This window comes from Rattus rattus, chromosome 3, assembly GCF_011064425.1.
Source record: "Rattus rattus isolate New Zealand chromosome 3, Rrattus_CSIRO_v1, whole genome shotgun sequence".
NCBI classification, from domain to species: domain Eukaryota; kingdom Metazoa; phylum Chordata; class Mammalia; order Rodentia; family Muridae; genus Rattus; species Rattus rattus.
In genome coordinates this window covers 21,794,206-21,821,117 of record NC_046156.1, presented here as the reverse complement: position 1 = coordinate 21,821,117, position 26,912 = coordinate 21,794,206, and positions in this window count along the sequence as shown.

Genomic DNA, 26,912 nt, shown 5'->3' with positions numbered 1-26,912 from the left:
GCTTCGAGCAAAGCCTCTGCTTCATGCTTCAACAGAAAAAAAACCTACAGTGCCCTTGACCGTTCCCTAGCTCAGTTTAACATCTGCAACCTGGGGAAGGCTGTCGGTTACACACGGGTTGGAGTCTGACTCCCATCTAGTCACTAATATTGAAAGAAGATATTTGCATCTCATGACCAAAATTCTCATTTAGCTTCTCTTCTTCACAGACAGAGAATGAAAACATTAATCAAAAGCCAAGAATATTCCACTATATCTTCACAGATATGCAAGATAAGGCCCTGGATAATGAACCAGGAACTTATAGAAGAATAAATTGAAATAAAAAGAGAAAAAACAGATATGTAGATATATAATATTTTAAAGCATTCCCTGAAATCGAGAAAATTTTCAACATATATTTAAAGAGAACACCAAGTTTTAATTTGAATACCAAGGTTTGAAAGGAAATTACTCTCAACTGTTCTAAAAAATTTGATGGTAAACAAGGTAACAGAAGCTTAACCAATCAAGACATGAACAGAGAAAGTAAGAAATGGCTCATCTCAGTTCTTAGTACCCATGCCAAGAAGCTCACAACCACCTGTAAGTCCGGCTCCAAGGAATCCAAAGCCCCCTCTGGGTCTCCATAGGTACCTGAACACATGTGTATATATCCACGCATAGATACACATAAATATACTTGATTGAAACAAAAAAATAAACATTTAGGGAAAAACTGACTAGGAAATCCACAGGGGAAAATTGTGGTGAGTCTCAAATCTATTTAACTGCTGAAAAAGATGGGGGCAAATCAAGACCGTGAGTTCAATTCCAAGAATAAATATTAAAATCTTGAGTGAGGTGTATTGTTGACCAAAATTAGAGGAGCCAATATACTGACCTCTTTTCCACAAATGCAAAGTCAAGGCAAAGCATATTTAAACACCAAGAAGAAACATAAAGAACTTGCAAGCTCCCAAGGAATTTAACATTAACAAGACAGAAAACAATGTTCCTATCAAAGAAGACAATTGGGCTAAACTCATGTAATGGCTTAAGATCATTCTCCACTTGGATTACAAAGAAAAACTCTGTTCTCAGACAAAAGATGAAAGCCATGTCAGGTAAATACTAACGAAAGGAATGTGGAGAGCTAGTGTGAAGCAAGAAGTCACCAAAAGAAGGGGACAAGGGACATCCTCCCTTCCAGGCTCCCGGGGCTTGTTCTTCAATCACTGCACCCAACCACTTCACCAGACAATACTAGAAGTTCTAGAATGAACAGGAATAAACATAGTGTATGAACCCTTCCAGAACACCACAGAAGGGCTGGAAGAGCTTACATTAAAGCATATTTACACCCTTTGTGAACTTGTTTCTATTTACAAAACATATTTTTGTAGAACCAGTTAGGATAGCATTAAGGATAGCACAGAGAGGAAAGAGTTGGAGGAAATGTTTTATTCTCTATCATCTACTACCAATAGGAAAATAAATACAACTAAATAGTATTAAAGTGGTTTACTCATTTTATGAAGAGGTTCTTCATACACACACTACACTACACACGGATTAAAGGAAGTGACATTCTCTTCCAAGCCATGGAAAGTAGCTGTCACCACTTTTAAGTGTCAGAAGTAAAGTGGTAAAAAGTTGGAACATAGTGTACTCTATGAGGGTCAAGCATCCAGGCTCCCACAGGTGGAGACTATAGGGCACACGCTATTACAAGGATCAGCCAAAGCTAGTTGAGGCAGAGCCCCAGATAGACAGACACACAGCCTAAGGTGATGCTGTCTCTGTGGGCAGAAATGAATTTACCACAATGGCAGTAAATTTTCAGTGCTATAAATTATCCCTTTCCTAGTGCCCTGGGAAGTAGGGGAGATTGAAAGCTTACAATGTTCTATGAAGGAAAAGAGAGCCACATTGTACTGAGAGAGCATTTCTGGCAAATTTATTCAAGTGAACCGCCATAGAACAAGATCTGAAATGCCAACGATTCTGCACCATGCTGTTTTGTTTCCTTGGTCAGAGTCATTTATTTTGTGCCTATTCTTAGTAGTTCATAGCTATTCAGTCTTATTCATATCATGAGAGGGGTTGAGTTATGTATGACAAAATGTGTCTCTTATACATCTAGATACTAGAAGTTCGAAGTCAGAGGTCCAGCATATGTAGGGTTGGAGACTTGCACTCTCTACCTGCATGTGGCGCAAGGGCCTGAGAGCTCTTTGGTACCTGCTCTGTCAGGATGTTAGTCCAATTTCAGAGACTCCATGTCTACTCACCTATCACAGACTTCATTGCCAAATAACTTTCACAGCGGAGATGAGATTCAATGAGTTATAGGAAGGCAGAGCCACTCAGTTTGTGACATTAGACCCCATTGCCCTGAATCATATCTGTGTCCCATGCAAAACACAGTTGGTCCAACCTAATCATGCTCACTGAATGTCTTAACTCATTCTACAATCAACTCAGAACGTTAAGTCTAAATATCATCTAATCAAATGTGATAGGGGAGATTAAGATATGATTCATTGACGCAAAGTTGTCCTCAGCTGTGAAATCAAACACTACATATATAGTTATAAACTACAGTGGGCAGAACAGGCATAAGAGAAAAATTTCTGTCCCAAAAGGGAGAGAGGAGAGAGAAGTGACAAGTCCAGAATGAAGTCAAAGCCAACAGTATGAGTTCCTTTACATCTAAAGGCCTAAGAGCGATGCAGTCATTTTTGGATTGAATGCTCCAGGTTTGGCTGCTGGGCTCATCTTTAGGACTTCACTGTGGTAAATATCCTACCCCTACAGCTCAGCAGGTGTTGTACCCCCCTCAGTCTCTGTAGGAGTCTCCTTGACTCCCCCATTTTAAAATAAGGAGGCAGGCAGCCCTTTACATCTCTCTATGGCCACACAAGTCATAATCACCTTGCAATAAAGGACAGAATGTTCTCGGAGAGCAGAGCTGCAGATAGTCCTCTTCTATGACATCCAAGATGTCCGGTATCCTTCTCATCTCTTCTTACTGAACTGTCAGTCATCTTCTGCTATGTTGACTATGCCCTTTCCTGTTTTATTCTGAGACGGATACTGGAAGAAATGCACCAGAGGCAGATTGGCTTACATGCAACAAAAATGTTATTTCTCATAGTTTGGAAGCCTAACATGTCCTAGGTTACAGTGCCAACAGATTAGGTTTTAAATGAGGGCTCATTTCCTAATCCATAGATTCTGCTCTCCACATAGCAAAACTGTCCAGGGAGTGACTGGGTATCTTCAATAAGGAAATTTATTCCATCCATGAGACTACATCCTGGTGGAAATTAGTTTTCCACATATGAATTTGAGGGACATAAACATTCATTTCAGTGCATACCTAGTTAAATTACTATTTCTTTCCTTTATTAAAATGACTGAGGATTCCATCTCCACAAAAGCTAATTTTCACTTTCCCATGAAACTATGCTGTGCTGATACAATGAGCATCATTTAACAAGTGCCCTTTTGCCCTGCCCTTTAGCCTGGCTGGGAGTATGGAGAATGCACGTGAGTTGTAGAAGACACTCTGATAGCCCGGTTCTACGTGCTCAATGGTCTCCTACCTCTGTACAAAATGAAGTTTAAACTTCCCCTGCATAGGCAGCCGGAGAGCAGCCATTGGCGGGTCCCAGAGAAGATTCCTTTGAGTTGTAGTTTTGATTCCATTCCTAACATCTCTGCCAGTTGAGACCTATAGAAATTTTTCTTCATATAGCATATATAGTTCAGGTAGGTCTTCCTGCTAATTTAAGCAGGTGGAGGCATGGACGGGGGCAGGCACTGTGGAATCATTTATATTCCAGCATGTTGGGAATTGGCCATACTGCTTATATTCGCTTCTGAAATTCCGTTAAGCATGATAAATTGAAGCAAAGTGCTCCTCTTGGCTTACAAATGTATGGAGGGCAGAAATGGGTCACAGTAGTTTGCAAGTACCACAAAAACTACTTTTTAATAACAACTTTCTGGCTTAACTTTGCTTTTTTTTCTCCTGGTATTTCAAAATCTGTCTTCTGTCTGTCTTCTATTTTTCCTCCTCCCCCTTCCACTCCGTTACTCTACCTCAAACGGAGAGCCACTGCTCTGCAGCAGTAAATCCAGCTGTCACCTTCCTTTCTCGCTCGCAACACAAAAAAACCATTCAGCCTTGTCGCCTGATTTCACAGGTGCTGTGCAGCAGCTGGAAGGCCAATCGTGCAAGGTCTTTAGTAAAAGACAATTAATTAAAAGAAAGAAAAGACTCAGTTATGAGTTCAACCACCAGTCCGTGATGGTGTGCCTCCATAAACAATGACCCCCCCAAAGACTTTAGACTACGGATTAACTGAAAGAGAATTTTAAAATGTTCTTCCTACCCGTGACCTTCAAAGAAGAAATAGTTTGAAATCATAGGAACTTTTAACAAAATAAATCTTTGCCAAGTTATTATTATTGACTCTTTGGGAATTATAAAAAAGAGAAGGACTAAAAATAGCATTCTGGGTATTTTTCTTAAAGGGCTTCAGAGTAACCAGGACAAAAGATTGTTTTATTTAAGTTTTTCTTCTTGACACTATGACTGTTACCTCACAGTGGAGGAACTGGTATTTCCCAAGAGGGGAGAATATCTGGGACGAAAACAGATCCCTCACTGCCAGGTATATATATTACATGGAGCTAACTCCTGTGCCCGAATGTTCCCAGCTATGCTTAGACCTGACAGCCATACCAGAAAGGAAGTCAATGTCAGAGGTAAATTTACCATGCAATGAAGACAGACATTTCTGATGTTTCCCATGGTACCTCCTAAACCCGGGGAGGGGCTGTGATCATATGAGATGTATGTTGATGAACAGAAAAGCTGGAAAATTCCCCCAGATTCTCCAAATAATGTCCCCAAGTAATCCTATGTTTTTATTAATATGCATTCATAATATGCTTAGATACTAGTTATCACTATTAACTTTTTGTGAATCTTAAAGAAACAAAACCACCAACGAGTATTAAATGGTTCCTTTTACTTAATCATAGGTTTATAAAACTAAAACAAAACTAATTTTTTTCCTTTCTCAAGTGATTTTTGTTTTTACTTCATCTACCTGTGTGGTATTAACATTCATCCAATTTTTTTGGGATAAAATATAAGGACCTTCCTGATCAGATTTCCACTGAATGTACATTCAACAATGTCTTCTCAATATTAATTCCTTTCCACTTTTTCTTCTCCTCAAGTCTAAACCACCCCACATCTCTCTGTATAACTCCCATAATTATTGTCCAGACAACTTGCTCCTGGATTTAGGTCTTCTATAGATTGTTTATGACTCTCCGTGGAAATCTTCTCTCCCAGTGCCATTGTGCTGAGAACTGGGGTTCTAGGAGTTCCAGTCCTAAGGGTATGGATACATGAAGAAAAGCAGTAAGTAGGAAGAGCAGAAAGAATAGAATATATAATATCAGTAAAATTACCTTCCATTATCTCAAACAATTTTTATTTTAATTAATTTATTAATTTTTGCATAATGGCTGTATATAAGTGTAGATGTGCATATGCCAAAGCCTAGCTCTGGAGACTGGAGGATGACTTTCGAAAGTTGATTCTCTTCCTTCCACTCAAAGTTCACTGTATCACTCAGGTCACCACACTTGCGTAGGAAGTATGCATATTCTCTCTCTACACCACCTCATCATCTCATAAACAGCTTCTATGGAAAACACATGGTTTGTAGAGAACAGTTGTGTGACTACAGATTCTATACCCACGAAGGAAGTTGGTCAGAGTTCTGTAACTCGCTGAAAAATAGAACTTACAGCTAATGGTTCTCTTTCCCTTACTACCCAAAGCACAAATGCTAACGGTAATGAGCAGAGGTCCTAGACTACAAGGCATCAAAGGAACCCTCCCGCAGGTCTGTCTCTGCTAAACCCAGTGATCTCTAACCTGAGCATTGTCCTCCTCTTACTTTTCTAAACCCCACATCTGGCATCTGCCCCACCTTCAGCTTACTCTACTGCTACTGAGGAGAACTGTAAGGTCTGCCTCCAGCTGCACGCACAGTCGCCTAAGGCAGCTTTCCTCAAAGAGGGACAAACAGAGCGAGAGGGAGCAAGAGGGAGAGGGAGGGAGAGAGAAGACTTAAAATGCCTTTTTCACACGCACCCCAGCCTCTTCAGGAACGTCCTGGATGTGTTTATTCAGTGCTTTGTTCCGTTTCACTATCATTCCAACCAAAACCAGATTTTTCCTCTAATTGTACATTTCTAAGTTAAAAGACAAAACAAAACAAAACAAAACAAAACAAAACAAAAACATTTCTAGCCGGCTTAGAATTGCATTATGGGACTTGATGACATAAGTGTATTGATCTGTAGGCTCCAGGAATCCTTTCGCTCAGACGGCCCTAATTTAATTCCGTGTCTGTTGCGTTTGCTCCACAAACAACAACCACATCTCAACAGGATGAGTGTGAGGCATAGGCCTATTCGTGGAACCCCCGGAAACTGGGAAAACTGTGTTCTGGGCAGTTTCATTATGGTTCATGGGACTTTTACTGGGGCTGCTAGGAGTCAGAGGACTGACCGCCACCTAAACTTTGGAGAAGATGAAGTGCAGCTGGAGTCCTCCAACATGCCGGGTTCAGATGTCGTGATGTAACCATGTTATTGCACATGTTTAAAATACTAAACACAAACCCATGTGTCTCTGCAGGAACGGAACCAATAGACGGAACATACATTCAAAGGAGATTTATGAGATTGGCTTACAGGATGTGGTCTGGGTACGGGTAGTCCAACAATAGTTGTCATCGCATTAGCCAGACTCAGAATCTGGTAGCTACGTTTTCCTAAGCCTGGTTGCCTTGGAAGTCAAAAGTCTGAAGAATTCCATGGTTTCCTGGCCTTCCCGCTGAGATGACAAGCCAAAGAAGTTGGGTTCAATTTCAGCAAAGGATGTCTCCAGACAGAGCAGCCACAGCAACAGGACAGATGCATTCACCAGCCTGAGGCTAAGGGAAAAATCGCTTTTCTCTCAGACCTCTGTACATGCAGGGCAACGACAGAAGGTGACCCCACTCTGCAACACAGCCTTTGCCCTCAGTTGATTCTTCCAGGGAGTGCTCCTCAAGACACACCCAGAGCATATCTCTTAGTCAATCCTGGTCCAGTCAAGTTTCAACCAGTTTAAGCATCCCTCCATGCAACTCAAATGTTCTACACTTAATAATTTAGACACACACACACACACACACACACACACACACACCCACACACACACACACACACATCACCACCACCAACAACAACAATAACAACAAACAACCAAAACACTTTATTTGAGTCACCCAAATTAGCAATAGTAAAATTAGGCCATTTTGAGAAGAGTTAACCCATCCTGTATACACTCAATGGTAGATATTTAGCAAGGAAAACAAGCTTGATAGGAATGTAACATAGTGCTGGCATCTTGAAATCATTTTTCAAAGAAAAATACCTCATCATGAAAGAATATATAACGTATGATTTTTCCTATTTAAAACTATAAAATGGGGGTTGGGGATTTGGCTCAGTGGTAGAGCGCTTGCCTAGCAAGCGCAAGGTCCTGGGTTCGGTTCCCCAGCTCAAACAAAAAACAAAAAAACAAAAAACTATAAAATGCAACTTAATCTATAGTGGTCTAAAATGTATTACTTAACTTGGTCTGAGATGATGGGGACTATCTCCTGAACAAGGGCCAAAATAACTAGTTACACCAGTTGTACGAGTGTTTGCGTGCTGATGATTGTGGTGGTTCTGGGCAGACACAACTGGTAATATCCACTGAACTGTGAATGTGTTCAAGGATTATTGCACCTCAGTTTTGGCAGATGTCAAAATAAAAATTATATTAAACCAACCATAAAACCCACTTAGAATGTGTTCTTTATTACCATGAGGCAAGAATTGAAAATTAGTTTTTGTCTATCTTCTTAATGAATTCTGCATTTTTGATGTGTTCTGTGTGAAGGTCATTTCCCAGTACTGTAAAACTTCGGCTTCCAATTCTGTGTCCTCATAGGGTGGATGTTTTGAAAGCATCTTCTCCACTGCTTGAGATGTTTGTAGCTTGCTTGGAGGACAGCTGGCTGCGCGGAGAACTCATTAGTGTCCAGCCATTGTCTCACTAAAGAATCATTTCAGATTCTTGTTCTTGCTAGTCTCCTTTATATTTCCATCCTTTTAGACTAATCTGAAGCTATGGATGGTGCTGCTGAGTTAGAACAGGAAAGAGGCTAGATCTGGGGCATCGGGTGAACCTACACAAAACACTGAGAGGCAATCTACACTGAGGTGGATTAGCCTATGCTGGATTCCTGCATCAGAACAATACACTTAGAGAAATGTGAACTTGGTGATTACAAAGATGAAGAAGGGAGTCTTTAATCACCGGCTAATCATTCTGGAAGCAGATGGAAGCTAGAACTTTGCAGTACCAGCTCTTCATAAGCATATATGTATTCTTTTTCTATTTTTGAACTATGCAATATGATTAAAGTTTAGTCACTGTTTCGTTAGAGGAGCTCAGAAGTAATGGCTACCTAGTCCTCAAGGGTGGGTGATTTTGTAGTTAGTTCAGGTCTGAAAGATTTCTGGGATCTGTGGTCATTAGTCCAGTTGGAGCCAAAGAATCTGGTTTAAGATTTCACTGTCATTGTCATATTTACTTTTTCTCATTTATGCAGCCATGCACACAAGTTCAACTAAAGAATATTTTATATCTGTATTTCTTTTTTATATTCTCTTTTCTGTATTTCTTGTATTATATGCATTTTTTATTTTATGAATATTACTAAGATGCATTTTATAACAGAGTATTTAAAATATTTACTAGAATTTTGGAGCACGTTAAAACCCATAAGTGCATACATTACTTGTTTGAGTAAGCAAATGTTGGAGTATGAACCAATACATACATTTAAGTGAAGTTTTCAAATGTGATAATTCACTGTAAAAAGAAAAAAAGCAAAAGCCGGCCTTAGTACTGCGCATGTTATCCTAAGTCCTGCATCATTTCTTTCTGTTTTTGTTTTACCAAAGTCATAGCACACAACAAGAATTGCTATCAACTTCTTATCTATGCCACCTTCAAAACTGCTTTGGAACATATTTTTATTTTTCAAACAATAAATAATTCATAATTGCTGGGACTTATGATATTTCCTAAAATAAAAATTGTAAGGCCATTTTCTTGTTGGTGCTGGTGAATTTATAGCAACCAGAAGTGGAATGAACTGAGAAACGAGAGGCAAAGTATAAAATCAGACAGACCTACTGCCTGTGTCCCCACAGAAGCCCTCGGTTACTGTTTAACCTACAGAGCTACTGGACCCTTCACAGTCCTTTTCAAACCCCAAATAAAGTGGAAGCTTGCATTTTGCAGACCCCTTTCCTGGTGTTAGGCACCGTGGTTAACACTTACTAAGCATTTAGCATATGAGCAACTATACCCATAAAGCTACCACCCCAGCTCTTTCATATAATCATATAGTTTTAGTGAAGCTACATCACAGATTATGGTAGGACCCTGGTAACCCACCAGTCAAAAGCAAAGAAACCAAGGCTTGTTAATATTTCAATCATTAGACATTAACTGGGCAGACTCTCAAATAGCTCATTTAACTAAGTTAATCAGGCCACCTAGCTCTGTCCTATCACATGCCTAGCTATACCTTCCAGACACATAGTCAAGTCTCTCATCTCTTGTGTCTCCCGTCAAAAAGTCCTTCTAATTTCTTTCTTAACAGAGTCCCTTTCTCTGCCTGGAAATCCCACCTTCCACTTCCTGCCATAGCTATTGGCCATCAAGTCTTTCTAACAACCAATCAGCACTGAGATACATCTGATCCAACTCTTAAACAGTCTAGGGATAGAGGACAGTGTGATCTTTTCTTTAGGATTTACAAAACAGGAGGTAAGCAATGGGTTATAGGACAATGACAATACCAGAATCTGTGAGCATTTAGTTCCCTGCCAGTTCAGCAATTAACAATCGAATATACAGATACAAGGTCACCTCTACAACAGAGTAGAAAACAGGCAAACAAACCGGAAACAGTTTGCTCAAGGTCATAATGACAACAGGTGGACATTCATAACTCATGCTTTCTCTGTTAGTTGCAGTGGACACTGAACTTTAAATATTAAGGTCCATAAATAAATTCTATTTCTATTTGGGCTCTGTGCAGAGGCTTAAAACCTTCCTGGCAAGAAATCTGAAATCTCGGAGGTGACAATCACACTGTGAGAAGAGGGTTTCAATAATTGCTGTAATTCTAGTCAGAGTTTCTGCTCTCCCCTGCAAGCCCACTTGTAATTACTGTTACCATTCTTGTAATCTCTGTCCAGGTAGGCAGCAGGACAGCAACTTACCTTGAAAATGTCATTACTTTTACTGTAAAGAGCAAGTCTGCCGTGCTCATCAATTCTGAATATCGTCAGTATAAAAGAAACCAGTCTATTCATCTCTATGGTGCATTTGTTTTTTTTTTAAAGAAAAGAGGTTGCAGATAGGACTGTGGTTAGAGCTAGCAGAACCTGAGTGCTTCCGACTCGAACAACGGCCTCACATTAGTTCACAGGAGATAAGGAGAAGGTTAGGGAAGACAAAGGGCTAGTCCTCTGTCTTGAATTGAAGTGTTTATATAAATCGCTGCCACATTTAGACGGTATGTTCATGCATGAAATCCTTGAACTCGAAGTAATTTTACAGAAAAATAAATGTGTGCGCAGGATACTCGTCTTAGTGTGATCAACAATTCCAGTCTGTTTTCTATGCAGGAGTTAAAATCACTTGGTACAAAAGGCTGTCTCGGTTATTGCTGAGAACAGAACCCCAATCTTGTACCCTCACTTGTCTTTTGAGAGTATTGTCTGCCTTGTGATAAGCAAGGCACCATGAAAATATGGTGGTGACAGTTGTCTTTTGTCCCGTGAGTCCATCTTATCTCTCTGGAGATGGGTGATCAAGGTCCCAAAGTTCGTATCTGAGAGGACAACATGAACTGGTTTTTATGCAGAGGCAGCCATGACATTCCTCCTACACTAGATCTCTCTGCCCAGCACTTATTTCTTTAGCATTTGCCCAATATACCTATCCTGTCTTACTCATAGGCTGTGTATTTACACATTTGGGATGCTCATTGTTACCAACATTTTCTAAAAACAGGAAGATTCTCAGTTTCCTATCCCATTAGTTGAGTGCAGCGTCTGTCAGCAACTGTCGTTTGGTTCAGTGGTTCCATATTATTCTAGGATTGCAGCTAATATGTATTTATTGAGTATAGCGTGTTGGACTGTCAGACCCATTGTGCTTAGACTGTGTCTGCTCCACAGAGCTCACAGTTTTCCAGGGAACAGGAGTCTTGTGAAACAGCTACTAGTAAATATGGAACGTGATGGGGATTCTGACAGAGAACACTAAACACTGGGAGAGCGGGACTGCACAGGGAGCATCTCTGAGACGTGCAAGTCCAGCAACGTATGATAGCTCACCATGACAATCTACTTCTCTCAAAACTAGGCTTTTATTACTCTTAACTTCCAGTTTAAAATAACTCATTTGAATTTCTTGGCCATCCTTATTGAAATCAACCAAAAACGTAGCCTTTAAGATGGTATAACAGAGAAAACCAATATTCTTTAGGTGTACATTCCAGAAATGCCACTGAAATTCTTCTAAGATGTGTGAGCTGCGAAAAGAAGTAACTATGTACCACAGTCAATAAAGAAAACTGAACACACCTGTAGAATCCGAAAGACGCTTCATTAAAAGTGCTTAAAGCAGACACCTGCCTGCATCTCCCTCCAGTCTGATGTTACCTCACTCAGCAGTGGACTCACGCTTGCAATGTTCCTATTCCATTTTGAGATCATTGTAACCACTCCAAGGATGACATCCAAATACAAAAGAAGAAATAGCGTTTTACTTCCTCAGGATTTCCTCGAAAAGGATCTCGGTCAGTTTCTACCTATACCCTTTTCTTTCCTTAACGGCCATTGCGATTGTTCCATCAAACCTTTGTCCAGATGAACCTTCTCAGCCTCTTTAACTAGAGCTCACATAGTCCATTACTTATTGGTTCAACAAATACCGAAGACCCTCTTTGTTCCAGACTCATAGGCAGGCTATGAAGATATGGAAGGGTTGAAAACACTGTTGAACATTGTATCCCTGTCTTTGGCATCAATGTTTAATTTTGAATATATTTTCATGTGGTCATCTCAGTGGATGGAAATTAGGCTGAGATTGAGAAAAAATTATTTCATATTATCCCACAATTGGATTTACAATAATGAAAATTCAGAATATTGTTATTCTTTCATTTATGTATGTATGTTTGTGTGTGTGTGTGTGTGTGTGTGTGTGTGTGTGTGTGTGTGTGTGTGTGTGATATTTCCAAGTGTGGGGGCACAGGTGAGTGGAACCATGAGGAGGCCAGAGATTGATGGAGATTGATGTCTGGTTTGTTCTTCGATTGCTCTCCATTCTTTGTTTACCGTAGCAGGGTCCTTCACTGAACCTAGCACTCATTGACTGTAGCTAGTCGACCTAGCTAGTGTGGATGTGCTGGCTTCACCTTCCAAGCGCTGGAATTACAGGGGTTGCCATGCCCACCAGCTTTCACATGGGTACCAGGACGCTGAGCTCTGGTTCTCACTCTTGCACAAGCTCTCATTTAGAAAGCCACCACCCTAGGCTTTAGATTATTTTTCTACTTGAAATGTGGAGCTATAAATCCTCCCTTCTCAACTAATACTAAAAATTTAACACTCTCTCAAAAATTATTCCTTTTTAAAAAATTTATTTTCTCAAAATGTTTCCTTTCTATACAAAAATTGCAATATATCAAATTTTCGGCATCTGCTATTTTTCTAACTGACATTGTATATATTCGTTCAAGATGGGGTTTCAAAGAAACGAACCAACAACAGAATTTTAGTGTATGCCACCAACAACTTTCTTACAGTGATCCTGTTGAGTAATTTTCAACCATCAGCAACACATACACCTTCCTGTATCAAGAAACATGAAGATATCAAAATACTTGTGGAAAAATGTTCGCACTTTGTGTTCAAACACTTTTTGAGTTATGATCAGTGTTCATGGATTTCTGAAAATTATAAGGTTTTCTAGCAATTATCACTTAATTGTAAATGTTCTTATTGATAAAACTGTTTATAAATATATTCTACATTTTTCTTATTTGCATAATAGTTTCTGGAGTGTGTGTATATAAACATTGCCTTTTGAATAACAGCCTTTGCTATTTGCCCTAAAAGTTAAAAATATTTTTAACTTTTAAAGTGTTAATGGATATTTTATATATAGCCTCTTTGAATGTCATAGGTTGAAATTTGTATGAACGTATACTTCTACTTTTTAGAGGACCACAAAATAGAAGGGATATGATAGTTCAGGAGATGGAGTAGACTTGGATAGACTAGGGACTGGAGAGTAGACTTGGGTAGCTTAGGAAATGGAGTAGACTTGTATAGATTAGGGGATGGAGTAGACTTGGGTAGCTTAGGAGATGGGGTAGACTTGGGCGTAAGTCACAGAGTCTGCATCACATGTTCGTTTTATCCTACTATAGCTGAATGTCCTCCTCTGAGCCCCGACTTCATCTTTTGGGAAAGTAATGATATCTTGAACTTCTTTGGATTGCATGAGCCTTGTGTCTCAAAGCTCCTTGACCTCATTGACTCATTTAACTTATTCAGAGCCTGTTAGAGAGTGTACAGTGTGTTTCAAAACAGTGACTGCTGAACGTGCAGCACAGAGTGGATGTGTGGAAGTTTGGTTTTTATGTTTTCCCTTATGGCCACCTTAAGCCTAATTTCTTCTTGGCAAAGTTTTACTCCTGGACACTTTGAAGATCTGCCTTTCATATGGAAAGTGGAAATAAAGTAAATACTGGCTTATTCCCCTTCTCCTTTTAACATCACAGCAACTGGTCCAAGACTAACCCTTCCTTATGCCCTCTTGGTGTAAGCAGTAGAAAAACAGAGACATTTCTGTTGCCCTCAGTGTATTTAAAACCCCTACTTACTCTGAGTTTTGCATTTTGTTATGAATTTTCTCATTGGTATACTTCACATTTTTCTTATTCAATATACCTCTTCCTCCATCAATGATATGTCCTTAAGCTGCCTGAATAACAACACTGTACTTCTTATGTATTACAGGAGCCCATATTATAGGTATGGCTGGCAACATTCTATCACCCAGTAGACCATTTTTCAGTATGCTGAATGTTTTCTTTGCTATGCAGAAGAAGCTTTTTAATTTCACATTTGTCACTTCTTAGTTATTTCCTGTGCTATTGGAGCTCTAACCAGAGTTTCTACCTACGCCTATAGCTTGAAATGTGTTCTCTGTTTTCCTCTAATCGTTGCAGCATCTCGAGTTTTATATTAAAGTCTTTGATCTACTTTCTATTGATTTGTGTGTGTGTGTGTGTGTGTGTGTGTGTGTGTGTGCAAGGTTAGAGATATGAATCTAATTACCTTCTCCTGCACATGGGAATTCAATTTCTGCAGCACTATCTTTCTGAAGAGGCTGTTTTTTTTCCAATGAATATTTTTGACGTCTTTATAAAACATTAGTTGGCTGGGGCTGCTGAGATGTCTCAGCAGGTAAAGGTGTTTGCTCCCAACTCTGAGGATCTGAGGAGAGTGTACCCTTCCTCAGAGAGTCTCCTTCCTGAGCCCAGGCCACTCTTCCATCAGCGTCCCCCAGTCTTTGCCTGAGTATATTTGTATCCACTGATTCAGTGTGCAAGTCAGCTCCTGTCACTGATCACGTGATTTGTGGGGTTATTAACTGTTTAGTCAGAGGGGACCCGGGCATCTGCAAATGTAATTCCCTATGAGTGTCCGCTCTCTCTGCTATAATAGCTTTGTGGTAGAATTCTCCCAGGATTGTTCCTCCATTACCAGGGTGTGGCAGGCACAGAAGGGCCACCAACACTGGCCTTCTTCTCTGGCTTCTGCTCTTGCAGCCCCACTATCTGAATTCTGTGTCTACTGTCTCTGCTTGAGGACATGAGCCTTTGCCTGTGCTTGGGGACCCCACCACACTGCTGGGTGCTTTGGTATGTGTAGAGTTGCTTGTAAATCTACCTCTCAATGTTTCTCTCACTGCTATGCAGCGTATACCTTCTGCATGTTTCTCTGTGTGTAGCCATGGATTTGATGTTTACTTTCAGGCTCATGGGGATGCAAGAGAAAGCCATTGGGTCTTATAGTAATTTTAGAAATCCTATCCTGAGGTGGGATTGTAGATCTGTGGTAGGGCACCGTTTTGACATGTGTAAGGTTTTATTCCCAGCACCACAAAAATAAAAAAATGAGAAATAAATTAAAATGAAAAGACTATCTCCATTTTCCTTAGTATTTATTTATTATTAACTGTTGGTTACATTAAAATTTTGTATAATGAATCATTTTAGATTCATGGGTATCAATTTAGAACTGTGAGATTTTAATCACTAAAATACTATAGGTCAACATTACATCAATAGCATCTTACATTAACGTTTATTTCTGCAATGTTTTAAAATAAATCTTCTATATTAATTAGTTTCCAATATATATTTTCCTGCATTTGAAGTCATGGGTTTTGTTTATAAAGCTTAATTAATATGTCATTATGTGAACCACTATTAATAAAGAGTGGAAAATGCTACAGGAACCTTCATTATTATGTATTGATCACTCAGATAATAGAATAGCTATGGAGCAAATGCTGAGACCCTTGGGATAGCAACTTCTCACATGGCCTAAAGCTGTCAATCAGGCCCAGAAAAGCGGGCTCCTTTTGAACAAAAAGATGAAGGATATATCTGACTATGTTGAAATTTTATTTGTCAGTCTTCTGGAAAGTTAAAGCCTGATTCAAACACATACACTTCTATTTGTTTCTTCTGAGAGAGCAAAGACGATGAGGTAATAATGCTCCCAAGGGTGTGAGTATCAGGAACTAAAGACTGATGCTGTTTCTCATTTCATGGGCAGAGGACAGGATGCTCAGACACATGTTTAAGGAGCTTGATGGGATACAGAATCCTTTATGCAGCAACATGTACCCCTACTTTCAATTCCATTCTAAATTAATTTTTGACTTCTCAGAGAGACTCTTTGATTCTCTAAGCACATCATGAAATTGTGATTACACACTTAATGAGGTTCTTTGCATGGATCTGCCTTATTTCCCAAACCCCTACATGCTACTATGTCTAGTCAACTTAGCAGGCCATAACTTAAATAAGCCATCAAGGGACACTTATTCTTCTTTAATAATTATTTATTAAACATTTGTCTTATTTTTTAATGATGTATATGAGCTGTGTCTGAGAGTATGTGTATATATGTATAGGTGCTCGTGGAGGCCATAAGTATCAGATAGTCCTGGAGATAAAATATCAGGCATTATAAAGTACCCAACATGAGGGTTACGAACTGAACTCAGTTCCTCTGCAGAAGAAGAACGTGCTTTTAACTGCCAAGAAGCTCTATATCCCCTCCTTTAATAATCTTAAAATATTCAGCTTTGTCAGTTTTCTTCTTCATAATACCAGGATTTTAAAATATTAATTTATTAAAATATCCCTGAGAGCTTACTTTATGCTGGTCCCTATCTCAGTGGAAGATGAATAGGAGTTGTTTCTTGTCAAACAGCTGATGTTCTGCTTGGAGCTGTTTAAACATTCTTTACAGCGTTGGAAACAATGAAAACAAAATGGCCAAAGGAGCTGCTGCATGAACTTTCTAGTATGTGATGCAATTAGGACGCTATGTTTAAAGATTTTTGATATTTTAAAAATTCACATTTGGAAACAATAAAATCAATCTACATGCAGCTCAACATGAGAATGTCTGTACTAGCAAATATAAAAAGCATATCTAAAAAATGCAATTTTCCCTCCGTGTCTGAGGGCAAGTCTTTATAAACAACAATTCCACTTCTCGCAGATTCCAAACCCTTGGGATACTCAGGTACCATGGTAGTATTTGTATGTAATCTGTATGCACCTTCATGTGGCTTAACTTATCTCAAGGTCACAGGATAACTAATACCATATAAATACTCTGTAGATAGCTATTACACCGTATTACTTAGGGAACAACATCAAAGAAAGATGCACGTACATATTTGGTATAGATAAATATTTTCCTGAATTATATCCAAGGTCAATTAAATCTGTACAGGTGCAATTTAACATAAAGGGCTGACCCTTTAAATATTTTATGGTGACATGCTGATAAAAACATTTTACAATATATGATATGGAAAAAAGATAAAAAAAATTCTCAATTTCACCTGTAAAATCAACTCATTATCACCTAATAATCAAATAATCTTTTCTTCCAATTTATTTTTTGTTTTTTTAGAATTTCATACATGAGTATCTATTTATACCATTTCCATACCTCTCTCTCATGCCTCTTCAACGTATTCACTCTCAAATTCATGTTCTCTTCTTTATTATTGTTACACACACACACACACACACACACACACACACACACACACACACTTAGAGGAACATGGATATTGCACTAATAGCTTTTCCAAATGATGAGGGTTTGTTTGGTTTTGTTTGTTTAAAAGAAACTTGTCTTATTCAAACTCTTTTTTCACTCTAATTAATGTAAGTTCAGAATTTCTAAGGATGTTTGAAAAAGACAAAGGGAAACATAAATAATATTCTCCCTTAATATTACATCAATAGCCTCTAACATTAACATTTACTTTTCCAGTTTTTTAAATAAAACTTCAATGTTAACTATGGTTTTTAGTGTATGCTTTCTTATGCTTGGAGTCACAGATTGTGTGTGCAAAGCTTGCTTAATATTTCATTATTTTAATCCACTGTTGTTAAAAATGAGACATGCTAGAGAAATTTCCACAGCTGTCTCTACAAAATGTAAATGGTCTGGAAAATGAACAAGTGTGAAAGCAAAGGCTGATACTTGGGTAGCATCTTCTCACACTGCCTAGCGCTGTCAGTTTGATCCAGGAGAGTAGGCTTCTTCTGAACAAAGAGAAAGAAGATATCCTAATTGAGCGCTCCTAAGTCTCACCTTCTACACATAGCCCAATTGTGAATCTTTTGTTAACTACATTGCCGTAAGAATAACCTTTCCTAATCAGGATTCAGCAATGCTCTGTCCTATGAGTATAGCAATATGCCACTGGGAGATACTTTATTGATGTTCTTTTAGCAAAATATCAATAGATTTTCTCATAGGTCCATGACCTATCTAACCTCAAGTTCCTGAAGGGTCAGTGATGGGGGCCATCTCATGGAGTAGACCTTAAATCTTAAATATTGCATTAACGTATCTTGCATGTAGGCCTCTGTTATAAGTCACAGCGTTTGTGGATGGATGAAATTGAAGATTACCTTTCTGCTCTGGTTACATGTAAAGTACCTTCCAATGAATACTAGACAGCAGCATGCCACTAATGATGGGAAAGCTGAGTTGGTGGCCAACTAAAAACTTAACCACTATGCAAAACAGACTGATGCGACAGTCGCACAAGTGTTATGGGAGTGATCATTAAAAAATTGGATTCAAGACCTAGTCCATGAAATTGAACCCATAACTTGCACTTCCAAAGTTATTATCTTACCATCAAGTAATAGAGCAAAAAAGTAGGATTGACACCAATAGCCTGTGATTTTTCAGAAGGTTGTGGTGGTCATGGGATGTTTTTGGCCAATGACTCAACAAGATGTATTTTATTCCTGGCACTGAAGTTTTTATTTGGTGGCATAAAATGTCTGTTGAAGGTATTGTCTCCACTATTATATAGTTACACAATTTAAATGTCTTAAAAATCTATAAGAAATACAGAGACAATGATGGAGCAGAGATGGAGGGAAGCTAACTAACTACTGGCCCAACCATCCCATGGGCGAGCACCAATCTCTGACACTGTTAATGATACTCTGTTATGCTTACAGGCAGGAGCCTAACATAACTGTCCTCTGAGGGGCTCCACAGAGCAGCTGACTGAAACAGGAGCAAACACCCACAGCCAAATATTGATCAGAGCTTGGGAAATCTTATGGAAGAATTGCAGAAGGATTGAGGGGCCCAGAGTAGTTAAGAACTCCACAGGAAGACCAACAGAGTCAACTAACCTGGACTCCTCAGGGCTCTCAGATTGAACCACCAAACAAAGAGCATACATAGGCTAGACGTAGGCCTCTCCACACATAGGTAACAGATGTGCAGCTCTGTTTTCATGCAGGTCCCCCAACGATTGAGGTGGGGATGTCCCTAAATCTGTTGCCTACATGTGGATCCTGTTCTCCTAACTGGGCTGCCTTGTCTGACCTCAGTGGGAGAGGATGCACCTAATTCGGCACAGACTTGATGGATGTGCCAGGATGGAGGGACACTGGGGAGTGCTCCCCCTTCTCAGAGAAGGAGAAAGGGAAGGGTTGTGTGGGAGGGGAATGGTAAGGGGGATATGATAGGGATGTGAAGTGAATAAATAAAAAATTAATGAGAAAAATAAAAGGATTTTTGAATCATCGACACAGTTTGAAAAAAAATAACTGCATCGAAAGTACTTAACTGGCTTCTTTTAAGGTTCTCTGAAAGTTCATGTCAGTCAAGCTAAAAAAGAATCCGTCCTCTTTCAAAAAAATCAATGGGAAATAAGAATTAGTTGGTTTGAAGTAAAGATATTAAGATATCTGAGTATACAAGTCTTGTTCAGAATGTTACAGAAAACACTATTAAAATATTAAACTGTACTACATGAAGTTAAAATTTTCTTGTAGACAAGATTACTTGCTAAGGAAAAGATATTAGTCATAGACTGGGAAAATGATCTTCAGCACACGTATCTGACAAAGTCTTCATCTTGAATAGACTAAGATCACCTACAGTCAAAGAGAAAGGAACAACCAAGCTCACTTTAAACAGTAAACATCTTTATTCCAATTGTTTATCACTGAGTAATGAAACATCCAAAAGTTACTGACAACATAAAAACTATCACTTCATTCTTATCAAAAGCCACAAAATGAGACTTAAAGGGGACAGTTGTCATCTGCCTGAAGCATGGGTGACATAAAGATAAATGCTGATTTAGTCCCATAGGTGACATAAAGATAAATGCTAATTTAGTCCCATAGGTGACATAAAGGTGAATGCTGACATCGTCTAAAGATTGGTTCATTTACATGCCTGTCAATCACTTATGGAAGGAGACTCAGACCTCATCAGTTAGTATTGTCTATGATAATGCAAATGGACTCTTCAGGGGTTTGCCTGGCTTCCTCAGAATGGAGTGGTTCCTTCAAAAGTAAACATTTCAGGAAAAATTAGAAGTCAAAACTGCTGATATTAAGGTCTAGTCTCAGTAACCAGTTTGATAGTTTTCTGCTATATTGGACTGGTCAGAAATAACAGAGCCAACATTCAATGGTAAAGGTTTTATAAAATATTGATTTGTGACTAAAACTTGACAGTGACTTTCAGTTAAATTATGGACAGAAAGTGATTCATGTAACTCAGTAAAACAGAAGTATCAAAGTAAGAAAAAAACAAAATGTAACAAAACAAACTAACCAAGGTTTTACTCCAGAGAGAGAGAGAAAGAGAGAGAGAGAGAGAGAGAGAGAGAGAGAGAGAGAGAGAAAGAGGGAGGAGGGAGGGCCGGAGGGAGGAGGGAGAGGAGGAAGGGGAGAGGAGGAGCTGCAGAAATTGGTGGTACTGCTGGGATACTTGAGAACTGACCACAAGCATAGGGTGATACACCAGAAGTAACTGAGCCAAGCCAGCAGCTCAAGCCACATGGCTGCCTGACTCTGGGAAGGAGGCAGAGACCTCATGCTAAATCCAGTCAGGGGACCCTCCTGGGAAGAGACTGGCAGGCCAATTCTAGCATAAGCCCAAAGTCTTTCCAAGCCACAAATCTGCTCTTCTCTTCCATTTGCTTCTTAAAGCGATAATGTCCACTCTAATCTATACTTAGTGTTAGTCTCTTTGTGAGACTCGGTGAACTTCCCAAGAGTCCTCAACACAGACAGAAAATGACCAAATCCTCCAATATTAACAGATAGTGTGAGTCTGCACCGTGGTGCTGCCCATTGGAGCTCCGGTTATCTGGTATCTGTTTGCTGCAATCTGAAGAGGACTACACTCTCCCGGATCCCATGGAAAGATGTCAGGTTTTCCTTATTCCTGACGAATTCAACTGTTAAATTTCCATGACGGCTCTTCACTTTGCCTAGCTCCGTAGGTCTCAGCCCCTCTACTAACTGCTGCTCCAATTTCCTTACAAACCTTTAAAACAAACACAACCATTGGTGTTATGAGTTGACCTAAGATAAAAGTAAAAAGGACTGGACAACCTCCGAACCTTCCTCTTTGAGGAACATTTAGAGGATAATGTCATGACTTTCCTGAGGCACGTTGCACAACAATTGTCTATGTTTGATGTGTCAACAAAACACGGCAGAATTGGCTGTGGTACTGATTAAAACAGGATTCTAAGGGCTCGGCCTCAGAAACCCCTTATACATTAGCGCTTGAGCTTAGACACTGCAGGGTATTCCCCTGCTGGGTACACTGGAAGCGAGAACAACTCTAGCTATGTGAACGCTACATAGCTGTTTGCAACTGAAGACCTGGGTACCTTATTTGAATTCTCATTAAGATGCAGCCTCTGTAATCTGGCTTCACCACTGCAGAGGGCTCTAACTTCCTGAGCTAAGGAGACTTATTTGTCTCAACTGGGAAGCTTGTCATCCTGATGACTCCTATTTCTTGGAACTGGAAAATTCAGTGGAAATGTACTCACTCCCATACCAGGATCCCGAGCGCAATAACTGCTGGCCCGATAGAACATGTGGAGATACATAGCCACCTATCTGCCAAAAATACAAACTCTTCCCAAATGAAAAATAAAGATACTTAAAAAAAAAGTGTAACTTAAAGTCTAAACTTCAGCTTACCCTGTTAGTATGAAAATGATGTATTTTTTTATTCAAACTGTGCACCACATATTTAACAGCCTATAAATGCTATCTGAGTCCCTTAAGATTGGCCTTTTACTAATTTGTTGTTGTTGTTATTGTTGTTGTTGTAAATAGCCTTAAATCATGAAAGGTTAATTTCATCTGCAGAAATCATAAGAGAAGTTACCTTGAAGACCATTGTGGTCTAAGGAAACTCTCCACACTCATTCTTGCACCCCAATCATGGGGGCTAGAGAAGGAAATCGTGTGTTTGTGGTGGACATGCAGACACGGTGCCTTGTATTGTCGCCATCACTTGGTGTGCTTTCCTAGGCATGGCAGCTCGCTAACCCCACAGAGCGTTCTCGTTTTACTTCAATAGCAGGGGCAGCTTCCTTTCCTTCCTTTTCCTCTGTCAAGAAGTTCAGTCTCATCTCTCTGGACATTCATTGTGTCTATGTGAGCTCCTTAACCTTCACTAAGCAATTAAATGTTGGTCTCACCTCGGGCTCCTTCTCTGTGCACAGTTTCATCCATGGCTGTTAATTAAATGACAGTGTACACAAGATACACATTGCCTCCCATTGTGGGGCTTTTTTGTCTTTGTTTTGCTTTCGGATGGAAAGAAGCTTGTGCCTACTTGAGTCTCCTCAAAACTCAACATCTTCAAAACACAAGCAGAAACCCCTCCTGGAAAGTACGTATTTTTTGTTGTTAGCACTGTGACTAAAGCCGTATTTCTTTAAACTGGGGGCATTAGAAACTTCCCAAGGGTTTGCTCGCCCTGTCCTCTGAATTCTATCCTTCAAGTGCTCACAAAAGCAGCTCTTAGACCTGCCAACTCCGTTCCCTTCTCTTTGTTTTACTACCTCCACTCTGACTTATGTTCCCTACTATTTCATGGCTGAGAATCAATAACCTTTCCATCAGCATATCCACATCGCCACTGGCTTTGGAAAAGATCTCTGACGAGACCACCCTTGTTCCGGCATCTGCCACATCCATTTGCTGTAAAGTGACAGGCAATCTTTTTCAAAACCCACATCTATATGAACAACCTTGAGGTAAAAGAGCCCATTAACACTCACGTCACCCACTGAACCTGTGCAATACCTAAGTCTCTCTCCTTTGGGTCACAGTCAGACCCAGTGACCTCCCGCTGTCCCCTTTTGTGCCTCCTCTTCACAGAAGTCCTTTAAGAGACCGCCTAAAGTGATGGTCCCTTCTTTTGACTGTTTAACTCTTCCAACAAAGTTGTAATTTCTTCTGGGAAGTCCTGTCTGTATACAGATTTCGATAAACAAAATTTACAAGTACATTCTCAAAGCACACCGCAGGAAAAGGATGTTGGAAGAGGACATGTTCGGCATACTTATGATATGCATGCTTCGTGATTAAATGCTTGTTCCTCACTATGACCTTGCCTGAGGATTCTGCTAGCACTGACCATTTAGTTCCTAGAGGCTAGGACAATATTGAGCACACCAATATTCAACATGTTGAGGGATATGTTTGGCACAGGGCTCTCAGAGCTTCTCTCCTCCCGAGAATTTGAATAAGCCAGAAAACTTGAGACTACAAGCCACGCTGATGCCGCCTTAAGATTGAACTCCATGGCAGTGTTCCTGGCATTCAAATCCGTTTCTGCCACCGAATGCACCTGCGACCTCTGTATGTTGTTTGTCCTCTCCGAGCCTCGGTTTCTGACAGATGGGAATAAAGATTACACTGCAGCACGCTATTCCCATGAGGACCACGTGAAGGAACGCGAGCGCCGGGCTCGGTACAGCCTGTCGCACAGAACGCTGCCGTTTCATGTGGCTATTGTGACTCCTGGCCTTATGACTCCTGCTTCCTTCCTTTTCGGCCCATGGATCCTCGCAGGGATTGAGACTCCATCTCCATAGTGAGCCTGGAGGAAAGCACAGCCTCTGACACCTTTTTACAGACAGATAGGCCGTACAAAGCTGTTATCGACATTTGTGGTAGAACTGTAAATATTCCCTTTTCAAGAGAATTGCCCAAAGTCCATTGGCGTGAGCCCCACTTCCTGCTCTTCTCTAGCCCATCATTCTACACGCAATTGCTTTTCTGATTTAACCCATGACTTTTCCCCTCACAGAGATCCCTAAGATTTGCAGTCCAGCCTTGGTCTACCAGCCTCTCTTCTGGGGAACAAGCCTCATTGGGTAGTCTTCCTCTTCACTCTGCAAATTAGAATTAAAGTAGCATTTGTTCTCCCACAACACCAACAACGCACTGTTTTCTGGGATACTTCCGTGAAGTCTCTTGGTCCATGTGTAGAGTTAAAGGCAAGCCTTTCAGGGCCCTTGCTCCTGTTCAAATGTCAGATTCGGGATTGTGCCACCTTCCTCTCGCTCACGTTTATGCAACCACGGGACGATGTCTTATTTTTCTCTGCCTCAAATGCAACAGATTTTTTAAATTTGCGAGTCTATAAAATTTCCAAACTCCACTTGAGAAAAATTCACTCATTCTTTGGATATAGATTTAGTGCAACTTTCTCAAAGAATGCTATTATTAGATGTATGCTTCCTTATAGCACACTTTCATTCTTCAATATATTTCCTTATAAATCCATTCAGTCATGTCTGAATAAAATAGTAATTGTTACCATTAAATCCTTATGATTACATTTCTATCTTTTTTTTTCCTATTCTTTTTTTCGGAGCTGGGGATCGAACCCAGGGCCTTGTGCTTGCTAGGCAAGCGCTCTACCACTGAGCCAAATCCCCAACCCTACATTTCTATCTTTTAAAAAAATAAGTATCATTACATGATTTTTAAATTAGGGCTTGTTTTCAAACAATGCATACTATGAATAAAAATACATTTTTATATCTTGTATTAATATATACTTCATCCGTTTGTACTTAGGGTCTACATCCAGAATAGATTCATAATTTGTGTTCAATAGGTATTTTCTGAATGAGTGATTTACTTTGCATAACTTACTGCCGCATTACTGTGTTACCGTTTCCCTTGGGTGTGCTCCCCACATATCCAGAAAGTTCAAACTCAAACTCCGCTTTGAGACACTGAAGTTGAATATTCTGGCACAATGGTTCTGCTCTTCCTCACCAAGGTATGGAACAGAGTGTGGAACAGTAACCACAAAGACATGGGCTGAGGACAGGGACACTGAATAAGAGGCCAGGAGTGACTTACCAAGTTTCTGGAACTTCCTATGAGGATTGGATTAAATAAGCATTTTTGTTTCTTTTCATGAGAAGGTGTTCAACTGAATGACTTCTTTTTTGCTTAAATTGTTTTTTTTTTTTTAAAAAAAAAAAAAAACCTCAGTCGTTCATTTTTTAAAAGTTCATTATATGATCTGTTTATCTGACTAAGTTGTCTATTTATTCTGAGTTTTCCCAAGAAGAAAGACTTTTTTCTGTGTGGTTTTGGCATTTTGTTTTGTTTTGTTTGTTTTGTTTTCTGCTGCATAACGAGGGACAAATGCTACGGGGATGTAGGCAGAGGTTAAGGATGGCTTCAGCACAGAGGGGCTGTGTACAGAGACAAAAGCCTAAGAAGAATGAAATTTGTGAAATGAGTTGGAGTCAACAGAGGGCAAGTGTTATTGGGGCTTTTGTCCATTGTAGAATTCTCTGGCTGTGGGCGACTGATCTTACATTGAATATGGACGTCTGTTTTAGTTTCTAAGTATGTAAAGTCTAGACAGCCTGTGTGTCATGAGCCTGCACGTAGGAAGGGAGAGGAGACACAGAGAAGAAGATGGAGACCGGTATAGTTTCGGGTTTGCCACACAGTTCTAGGGAATTTTCAAAGTCACATTATTTAGTTGGCTTACTTGACACATTAGACAGTTTAATATAAACCATTTATCCTCCCCAGGAAGGACATAAACAATTCTGAATCTTAAAAATTTAATGTAAAATGTAAAGTACCAGAGTACTTTAATAAAAGTATACAGTTTGTCTACAGTAAATGAAAAAATCACTACAAACTGGAGATTTTTAAGATCCCACTAATACCATAAATGTCAAAAGAACTAGAAATGTTATAATAAATATTCTTCAATGATAATTATTTCTCCATAGTTAGGCTTTGTAATATTTGGCCACTGTTTTATAAGATAAACATCTTATAAAATCATTTTCTCAAGAAAGAAAAGATAATTAGCATGCATTGACCAAAATTTTTGTTAACTTATATTCAATTGTAATATCTAACCATTTCAGTATATATACATACATGCATGCATACATACATACATACATACACACACGCACGCACGCACACTCACACACACACACTTCATACACACACTCACACACACACTTTCGGACAATATAATTAATTCTATTCGTTATGATTTTATCAAGGCAAAACAATTACATTGCACGATGCATGGAGTGTATGGAATTTATTAGGTGTCACTCACAGAAGGGAACATGAAACAACATGCTTGGCCTTATAACTTGATATGTCTGATAAGTATAAGAATTATCACCAAACTAGCCTGTCACACCACACATTGCAAACATTGTTTTCCTTCCACAACCCACAGAAAGTCCAGTATGGAGAGTCATAAAACACATTCATGGTATAACCATGCTCAGTTGAATGGCAGTCAGTGCATTAAATGCCAATACACAGAAATGGTCACTCATAACTCAATGCCTAGACTTGACCGTGAACCCTAGAAATATACCATCAAATCTTAACCAGACTCAATATCCCTACTGTCTCTACCTACATCCCCATAATACCAATTTTCAGTGCTATTCTTCAGATAAAGTAGGACAATGGATCAAGAGGAATCATGACTTCAGCTAAAACACAAATCCTACAGCAGAAACAGGACTAAATTAATCTCAGAGTTCCACCCAGAAGAGG